This window comes from Tenrec ecaudatus, chromosome 3 (genome assembly GCF_050624435.1).
Source record: "Tenrec ecaudatus isolate mTenEca1 chromosome 3, mTenEca1.hap1, whole genome shotgun sequence".
Lineage (NCBI taxonomy): Eukaryota > Metazoa > Chordata > Mammalia > Afrosoricida > Tenrecidae > Tenrec > Tenrec ecaudatus.
The window spans coordinates 22,425,779-22,435,389 of NC_134532.1; the positions used below are offsets into that span (position 1 = coordinate 22,425,779).

At 38.2% G+C, this 9,611-nt stretch overlaps 1 pseudogene; it reads left to right on the plus strand.

Annotated features, from left to right (window-relative positions):
* The first annotated feature begins 7,540 nt into the window (after positions 1-7,540).
* On the plus strand, positions 7,541-7,981 carry LOC142443176 (eukaryotic translation initiation factor 1A, X-chromosomal-like; annotated as a pseudogene).
* The last annotated feature ends 1,630 nt before the right edge of the window (positions 7,982-9,611 follow it).

A 9,611-nucleotide genomic window follows, 5' to 3' on the forward strand; every position in this document is an offset into this window, starting at 1 on the left:
GTACTCATCACATCTCCATTTACCATTTAGGGCATTAACCACTGCTGTTTTTTGCAAAAGTTAGAAATATTCCAAGAAAGCAAACTCACTGCCATCGAGTTGATGACAATTTGATGATGCCCCTGTAGGTTTCCAGGATTGCAACTGTTGTGGGAGTAGAAAGCCCCATCTTTCTTCCTTGAGAGGCTGAGGGTTTCAAACTGTGGACATACACATCTCAGCACAACACATAACCAGTACGCCACCAGCCTCATTATAAAAACATGAATGCAACAAAATATTCTCATGTGAGCCCCAAATTTTCTCCAAGCCATCAGATGGGTGTCCAAAGTTTTCATTCCAGTGAATGCTGACAAATGTATGCTTATGTAATAATTTTAACTTACAATGACCTTGATAATATTGTTGATATTGTTAGGTACCCTTGAGTTGGCTTCAACTCCCAGAGATCCTATGTACAAGGATGAACTGCTGCCCTGAAGTGCACTCTCCTCAGTCATTCCCGTTTGGACTCATCATTGCAGCCTTTGTGACAATCCACCTCCTTGAAAGTCTCTCTTTTTCAATGGCATTCCAATTTAGCAAACACAAGACCATTCTCTGGGTTCTGGTTCTGCATGATGCCATACCCAAATAAGTGAGATAAAGTCTTACTTGAATGCTTCCAAGAACCATTCCAGATGTGTTAATTCTGAAAGAGACCCACTTGTCCGGCAGGCAGCCCGTGGTATATTTAATATTATTCTCTAACACCATAACTCAAATGCATCAATTCTTCTTTGGTATTTCTCTTTTTTTCTTCTTCTTTGCATGCAGGTTGGATATTTTTTATTATTTTATTTTTATCAGTTTATTGGGGGCTCATATGGCTCTTATCACAATCCATCTATCCATTGTGTTGAGCATATTTGTACTTATGTTGTCATCATCATTTTAAAAACATTTTCTTCCTACTTGAGCCCTTGGTATCAGCTCCTCATTAAAAAAATTCTTATTTGGCCTTTATTAGAGTCACTCTTAGGTATCACCACTACGGCAGCTGTTTCTGGCATTACAGATAGAGACCAGGGTTGCTACTAAAATCACACAATGTATAGGAAAGCATCCTACAATAAGTACTCAAGGAGCAATAAAATAGCAGTTGTGCCAGCATTGAAGAAATCTATATAATGTCTTAACACCAGTCAACATGAAGAGAAATGTTCATCAGCAGAAAGTAAAGGTCATGATGTATGTAAGTTATACTTAGAGGAACCTGGATCACAAAACCATGTGGCACAATGATTAAGTAATCAACTTTTAGGCAACAGGTTGGCAGTTCCACTCATTTGGATAAAGATCTGATAACTTTCTCCCATCAGTACTAAAGAAAAGAAAATCCACTTCAGATAGTTCTCTTTCATGCAGGCTCTCTGAGTCTATGAGTCTCTGCGCCCAAACAACCTTGGATGCTTAAAGTTCTTTAAATATGTGGACAAGACAATGGCTACCAATAATTAGCCAAAGTACAGTGAACGTCAACATAAGAGCACTTATAAAGACATTGTATTGTGTTACATATTTCCCTTTGCTAGACGTGCTTCTCTGCATAAAGCATGTACCTTTCCCCCAGCACTGTTATTCAAACCAGGAAGAATGTTGTGTGTTCTGTTATATTTTCTTTTTGATGGTGCAAAGTGCCAGAGTCAGTTCCAAATTCTAAGTGATTCAATGTACAACAGAAGGAAATAATGCCTAGTTCAACATCACAATAACAATGAATATTTTTGAGCTCATTATTACAGCCAATGTGTCAAACCATCTCATGATGTGCCTGTTCTTCACTGATCCCCTACTTTATCATGGTTGATGTTTTCCTCAAGGAACTGGTATCAAGAGTCTCCCCATCCTTGATTCTAAGCAACTCTCTGGCTGTCCTCCTTTCAAAACAGATCTGTTTGTTTTATTGCCAGCCCGCCCCACAGTACTTTCCTCAGGCCATCATTTTTTCCATGGCCTTCTTTTTTTATAGTCCAGAGTTCATATGCATATACTAATAATGAAAATATTATGACTTGGCTTTTGAAAGTGACATTTTTGAAACCCTGTACTGTGGGCCTGTCGGTACAGAGATGTAAAGGGCTATGGTGGTGCTGTGGGATAAAATTTGCTCACCACAAATAAGGTCAGGGATTCAAATCAGCCAACGGTTCCTCCTGAGTAAGATGACATTGTCTATTCCTGTACATAATTATACTCAGCAAAAGCCTAATAAGCAGTTCTCATCAGTCTTCTAGGGTTCCTATGAGCCAGAGTACATTTGCTTTTGAAAGAAGAGATTGTTCATTTTTTAGCTCAATTTCTTGGTTTTCTGATTTTCCCTCAGTCAGAAGAATGTCTGGTGTGTTCCTAGCTCTCAGACCTCACAAAGAAAAATTAATTCATCAAACAAGACTGCTACACTGGAACTCTGATTTTGTAATTTCAAATGTTGGAATCTGGGGAGCCAGCTAATTCAATGTATGCTTGTGGGTCACATCACTCCTATCTCTGTCATCCAACTTGATTCAAGAATCAGCTCTGGAGATACTTTCTTGTGGAGCTGTGGTGCCTGTGCATTTGCACATTGTTCATAGTCCCCACCTCTTTTAACAGTCAGGAACACTCATAGGCAAATACCTGTTGTGGTTTCTTACTTAATAAGACCACCACCATCAATGCCCTGCAACCAGGGTATTCCAGAGCCTTCTGAGTCGGGGAGCCTTTGATAGAGAAATGTCTGTCTCCTTTCTCTTCCTCCTCCTGATGGTGCTGGGTCTCCCATCAGGTCACTGGCAGGGAGATGCAGTGGATCACAGCACATTCAAAGACATATGGGGCCTTTAATACTTGTTTCTGAAGACTCCAGGGGCCCTGTCCCACATGCAGCTACAGGAGTCAGGTGATCAGATGGTTAAGCTTCTCAGACCCTCACTCTCACCTCTACCATCGCTAGGGAGTCTATCTCCAACACCAGTGCTACTTGGGACTGGATCAGACAGAGCCCTAGGACAAGCCTTAAGTGGATGGGAAGGACCTTCTCTGAATCAGAGTGGTTTAGCAAATACACATCATTTCTCAGAGACCATCTTGTCACATCCATGAATCAGTTCTTCCTGCAGTTGAGCTCTTTTACCACTGACAAGCACTTTGCAAGGAGATAAGGAGAGGGAAAGTCAATGTGAGGCCCCACACAACCCACCATGCAGGAGAGCTGGGGGCTGAACTAAGAGAGCTCTTATAACAGCAGGGGTAGCACAGGCCCAGGAACCAGAAGCAGGTGGGTGTGTGAGCACAGATGAGATCTTCTGCTGTGTCTTGGGTTCGCTTTGTTCCCACTGCTTAGGAGCAGATTGAGAGGAAACTCCAGTAGAAACTGCCCGAGGAGAGTATGGGGGTGGGGGTAGTTTTGACATTGTATGCTGAATTTTTCTTTTCTTTTTAACCTGATGAGTAATTTCTTTTAAAATTTGGTAAGTAGTCGCCATGTTCTTAAACATAGACCCTGGGATCTTCTTCAGGATTACATTAAAGTTATAGATTGTTTAGAGTGTTTTACTTTTACAAAGTTAAGACTTCCTCTTCGTGAACATGACCCGTTATTCTAATTATGGGTGTGTCTTTTGGTATCTTGGAAAAATGTTTTCTTATCATTTTCATTATATAAGACTTTTGTTTCTCTGCTTGGGCTTACTCCAATTTACTTTATATTTTAAGTGGTTATTGTAAATTGTATTATTTTCTGATTTTCTTTTCAGAGCTTTCTCTAATGGTACGTGGGAATCAAACTGATTATCTGTGTTCCCCTTATAACCTGTGAAATTGCTTAACCTTCAAAACCGGTTTCAATAATTTTCTTCTAGAGCTTTTGGGTTTTCTATGTTTAGAGTGACATCCTCAGCAATTATAGAGAGTTTTATTTCTTTATTACCATTTTGGATGCATTCATCTATCATTTGTTGATTTATAGTTATAGTTAAATTTGAAGCATGATATGAAATAAGATTTATATTTAATGGTATCCTTATCTGGTTCCAATTTGACAGGTAAATGCTTGTGCTTCCTCTCCATGGAGTGCAATATTTGCAACTGGCATTGTATGTTGCTGTTTTAAGTCCTATCAAATCAGTTTGGATTCATAGCAACACTAGAGAAAACAGAATGAAACAGAATCATCCTTACAATTGTCATGTATGAGGCCCTTTTTGCAGTTACTGTGCCAACTATGTTCTTAAAGTTCATCCTTTTAAAAATGACCTTATGCGTTATCAAGCATGATGTCTTTTTCCAAGTTCTGATTTCCTTGACACATGTTCAAAGTACTTGAGATGAAGTAATACTATGCTCACTTCTTTCTATTAAGCATCACAAGTGTACATCATCCAATATACGCTTGTTCCTCTGACAGTCCACCACACCATCAAATTATTCACCAGTATCATGATTCAAATACATTGTTTCATCTTCGATCTTTCTCATTCATTGTCCAACTTTGACATGCATATGAGACCACTGAAATTTCATAGCTTTGGCCAGGTGTATTTTAGTCCTCAAAGAGACATTCTTGCTCTTCAATCTTTAAAGAGGTCTTGTGCTGCAGATTCACTGAAATGCATCATTTGATTGACGGCGGCTTCCTGAACACTGATTGTAAATCTAAGCAAGATGAACTCCATCACAGCTTCGATCTTATCTCCACTTATCATATTTTCAATTGGTCCCATAGTGAGAAGTTTCATTTTCTTTGCATTGATTTGTAATGTAGAGTGAAGGCAGCAATTTCTGAACTTCATCTGTAAGTTTTCAAGTCATGCTATATTGGAACATGTAGTTTTATTTCACCTGCATATCACAGATTATTAGCTGGGTTTACTACATCCTGATGTTGTGTTTTCCATTTAGTACAGCTTCTTGAGTTATTTGTTCTGTTTAGCATGGTGCACAGAGAAACGGCTGACATTTCCAGCAATTCTGTATTTCTGTGATGCACAATGAATACCCATGGAAGAAACAAACAAGAAATCACACCATGGACTGCATTGAGCAGAGATATGAAAAATGACTTTATGAAAGTACCTAAAATGCTTTCCAGAAAATATGGCCATTCTATAACCACCCATTCCAAGAAAATATCTCCAAATGAAACAATGCCAATCTAATACACAATAATAGCACCAATGAATAATGTGTTACTATATTTGTATCCTTTCAACTTAAATGTCTCCTTCATTCAAGTACCATTTCATGCCCTTTGCCTATTTTGATTATCCAAACTCTGTACATGTTCCACTGTCGTGACTGGTATTAAGTGAGATGACATGATAAAGAAATAGGAATTAACTCTCCAGGAAATATGCAGAGAAATGAGAAAACATAGTAGAATAAATGTTCACTAATAATTAGGGGTATTAATAAAATTAGAATTTCTTAACACTCTATGATTTCTGTGTCCATAGTTTCTCTGATCTTCAGCCTAAGGAGCTTGATTTCTCAATAGATAGAGGCAAACAAACCTCAAGAGAATGGAGGACATTAGACTTTCTCTTTTCAGTTTCTGAGAAAAGACTGGAGGTTTATCTGCCTTTTTCCTTTTTTCTTCTGGGATTTCTAACATGCAGATCACCCCTTCAATTTCCAGATTAAATTTCAAAACTTGGTGAAAAACATCACATTTGGGGAAGAGTTTTTTTTTTTAAGAACTACATAACTTGTCCCTAGTATAGATTTTCTTTTGGCTATTCTTTGGCCTCATAATTAATTTCTAGTAGTATCATGAAATTCTAAAAATGTGTAGGAATAAAAGAAGTGTGCATTAGTTACCATCATTGATTATCTTGGATGTCCTGTGACAGCTTCAGCATCATTATTTGGACCCAGGAGTGATGAATCCTTCACAGAGACTCATCACTTAAAATTTGCTGCCTCTGATAACTACGTATTTCTGGCGCTGGATCTACCAAAACCTGCAGAAGAGATTGGAGTCGTTGTTATCAATATGTTTTAGTAGAAGAAAACAATTACCCATCACAATTGAGTTGACTCTCAAGCTCAAAAAGCATGTCCACGAAGAAGTTCTCCCTGCAGCTGAGCTCAACGACCACTGAGGGCACCGCTGTCCATTACTCTGAGAGGAACTGTGAGAGGACTCAGTGCCATCCCATGCACAAGCTTCACTACAATAATGACATTGGCGTATAGGAACACGTAGGCTGCACACAGTACAGGAGCCAGGCTCCCAGGGCAATGGGAAAAAGCATGGGGGCAAGGAGCTCCTTGTTGGCATCTAGGGTTTCCTTTCCTACCAAATCATTTTCTCCAAGAATTCTCTCTTCCATAATGTTTATTACAAAACACATCAGTTTCAATATTCACTCATATGTGATATAAGTAAACACAATTAAATATATGTATGTGTGCATACATAAACTCTGGTGGTGTAGTGGTTAGTTGATAGGGTATGAGCTTAAAGCCCAGGGGTTCAAAACCACCAGCTGTTCCACAGGAGAAAAATGGTGTTTTCTGCTCCCATAAAGAGTTACAGTTTCAGAAACGCTCAAATCTACCCTTTCCTATAGGGTCGCAATGTGTCTGCATTGACTCAATGCAATGAGTGAGAGTGATAAATACATTAATAAATACAAATCCTGTTTGAATCATTAACATACGTTTAATGGTTTTCGTATCTTGGATGGCTGTACTGAATGAAAATTAAAGTGCAATATTAAAAAGTGTGGGAAATCGCTAAGCCAGGCAGCGGAGGGAGGAAGCCCTAGCTTGAGCTAGCTAATAAACTCCTTGTTCCACTTTTGCATCTCAACTGGTTGTGATGATTATTGCGTGCACCCAAGGTAAGTTTGCCTTCCTTCCTCAAATCTCATATTTGGGAGCTCGTCCAGGATTGGTAATAGACAGCCTGAGCCCTGCCAAGGACAAACTGACTGACCTTGGGATAGGAGGGTTTTTTTTTTCCTCTAAAATTCTGTCCAGACACATGTATGGGTGGCGCTGTTAATTGGGACCAGAATACAACCAATGTGGAAGCGCCAGAGCTGTCACTGGTTGGGTTCAGGGTGGGAGACATCCTCCTGTTTCACTGGTAAGTTCCGGTTAGAGTCTGGACCTAATCATGATTCAGCACTTTTTGCCGGAAGCCATGTGGATACCCCCACCATTCTTGAGATGATTTCCCCTTCACTGACTTGGCTTTTGCCCTACTTTGGGTCTCATTTCATCTCTTTTGTGAGATGGTGGAAGATTTTTTTTGGATTGTTGGTGCACATAGTATGTTGGAGCTGTGAGCATTGGCAGCTCTGGAGTGGTATGTTTTCTTGATGCGCATTGAACATTTAATTAAAATTCTCTTCATACACGAAAAAAAAAGTGTGGGATTTACTATTTCACGCTCCACTTAATCCTTAGTGCCTGCTCCATCCTGCTCTCTCCCCTTCGTTAGTCTTCGCTCCCCTCAAAGGAATTGCTGCTGCCGTAGTTGCCCAAAGAGAGTCGGAAACACCACAAGGCCATGGTCCTGCCTAAGAATAAAGGTAAAGGAGGTAAATATAGACGTAGAGGTAAGAATGAAAACGAGTCTGAAAAAAAGAGAACTGGCGTTCAAAGAAGATGGGCAAGAATATGCACAGGTCTTCAAAATGTTGGGAGATGGATGATTAGAAGCCATGTGGTTTGATGGTGTAAAGAGATGTGTCACATCAGGGGAAAATTGAGGGGAAAGGTTTGGCTAAATACCTTGGACATCACACTGGCCAGTCTACGAGACTATCAGGATAACAAAGTGGACATCATTTTAAAAGACAACGCAGATGAAGCTAGAAGTCTGAAGGCCTATGGCAAGCTTCCAGCGCATGTCAAAATCAATGAAACGGATACCTTTGGCTCTGGAGATAATGATGAAATCCAGTTTGACGACATAGGAGATGATGATGAGGACATTGATAATATCTAAGTAGAACCGCATGCTTTACATTCCATTAGAATGAGGATTGGCCTACAATTTTGTGCTCTCCCATTGTAGAAGATTGCAATTTCATCAGCATGAGTACTATTTATTCAGGCAGGTTAATTTGTTTTTAAGGGGTTGGTGTTTCCTTTAAAGCCGAGAATGTTGAAATATCTTAAGTAAAATCTTAGGCCCACTTTATTCTGTTGAAGTAATAAGAGTTTCTGGGTAAAAGACCAACCATAAAAGCTATTATTAAAAAAATATTTTAAAGCAATTTTGCCTTTCCCAGGTTGGTCACTTTACTTCCAGGAACTAGATATTCAAATTAATTCATTGTCCACTACTTATTATGGGTTTTGACAGGTCTATTGACTATACAAAGTCTTTCTGTCTGCTCCAAATACCTATTAGTCCCTGGAGATTTTGATACTGTTTTAAGAGTGACAGAAGTCTGCATCTATAGTCAAAATAATTGGGTCTATTTTTTTTCATATTTGAATAGCATATGGCATTTTATACTGATTTTGATATCACATAGTTCGGTTTCTGATCTTGTGTTGTCAGCATTAAGACATGTGAAAAGGCATTTGCAAAATTCGCTTTTCAGAACTTCAGTTTTAGTGGCAATTTTTAATTTTTAAAGCTAGTAGTTACAGAAATTGAAAACTAGGTGGCACTAAATTATTTTAACATTGGAAATACTGAGTAATTTTGACTTTTTTTTTAAAGTCGTGTGCATAGGAAAGTTCCCAAATGGATATGTTCTAATGAGATGCATGTATGTAGACTGTTTTTACAGAACAAAATCCTCATGCTAAATATATTGTTTTATTTTCAAAAGTTATAAATCATAAGCTATAATTTGGAGTATTTTATAAACAATTGAGTTATACATAAATGAAAATCTAATTTCATTAATTTATACAAATGAAGCCTTCTTCACACCATCCCTAAACTAGTGAAGGGGAATGGAATCATTGCAGCTTAAGGAATGGAAAAAGAAGTGTCCAATTTCTAAAAGGAAAAGCTACAGCTAAGGAACAAAATAAGTTGAAGAGTGTATTATGTACTTTCCATTAAGGATTATGTATTTGATTTTGTGTACATTTGTGGGGCGGTTAAGTTTATCCTCTTTTCAAATGGTATTAACTGTGATAAAGTGAAGATCAAGGCTGGAATAGTTCAATCTCCCTGACCACATTTGAGTTTCATCCTACTTCTGAAGGAGCGATCCATAATGAATTGATTTCCAGAGAACTTTCCAATGTTGAGAAATAATTAAGGAGAATATAAAGGGGATAAACTTCCCTTCACATGGCTATAGGAAAACTAATGTATCATCCCTAATCCTTCTCTGCTATAATTCCCTTTTCTGAAAAATCTGAGGCCATAATATGTGCTAAGAATCGAAAAATAGGAATCATATCTTCACACACACACAAAAATTATGGGACTCAATGTAAGAGAACTTAGTTTGGACTTCAACCCTATGTAAATTATAGAAACAACCCTATGTAAATTATAGAAACAAAATTATAAAATTAATTACCTCAGTTTCTATCTAATGAAACTAGAAAAAGTTGCAATATGCCATATCACAGATTAGTATGGAGAAAATAATAAATAAAGGAAG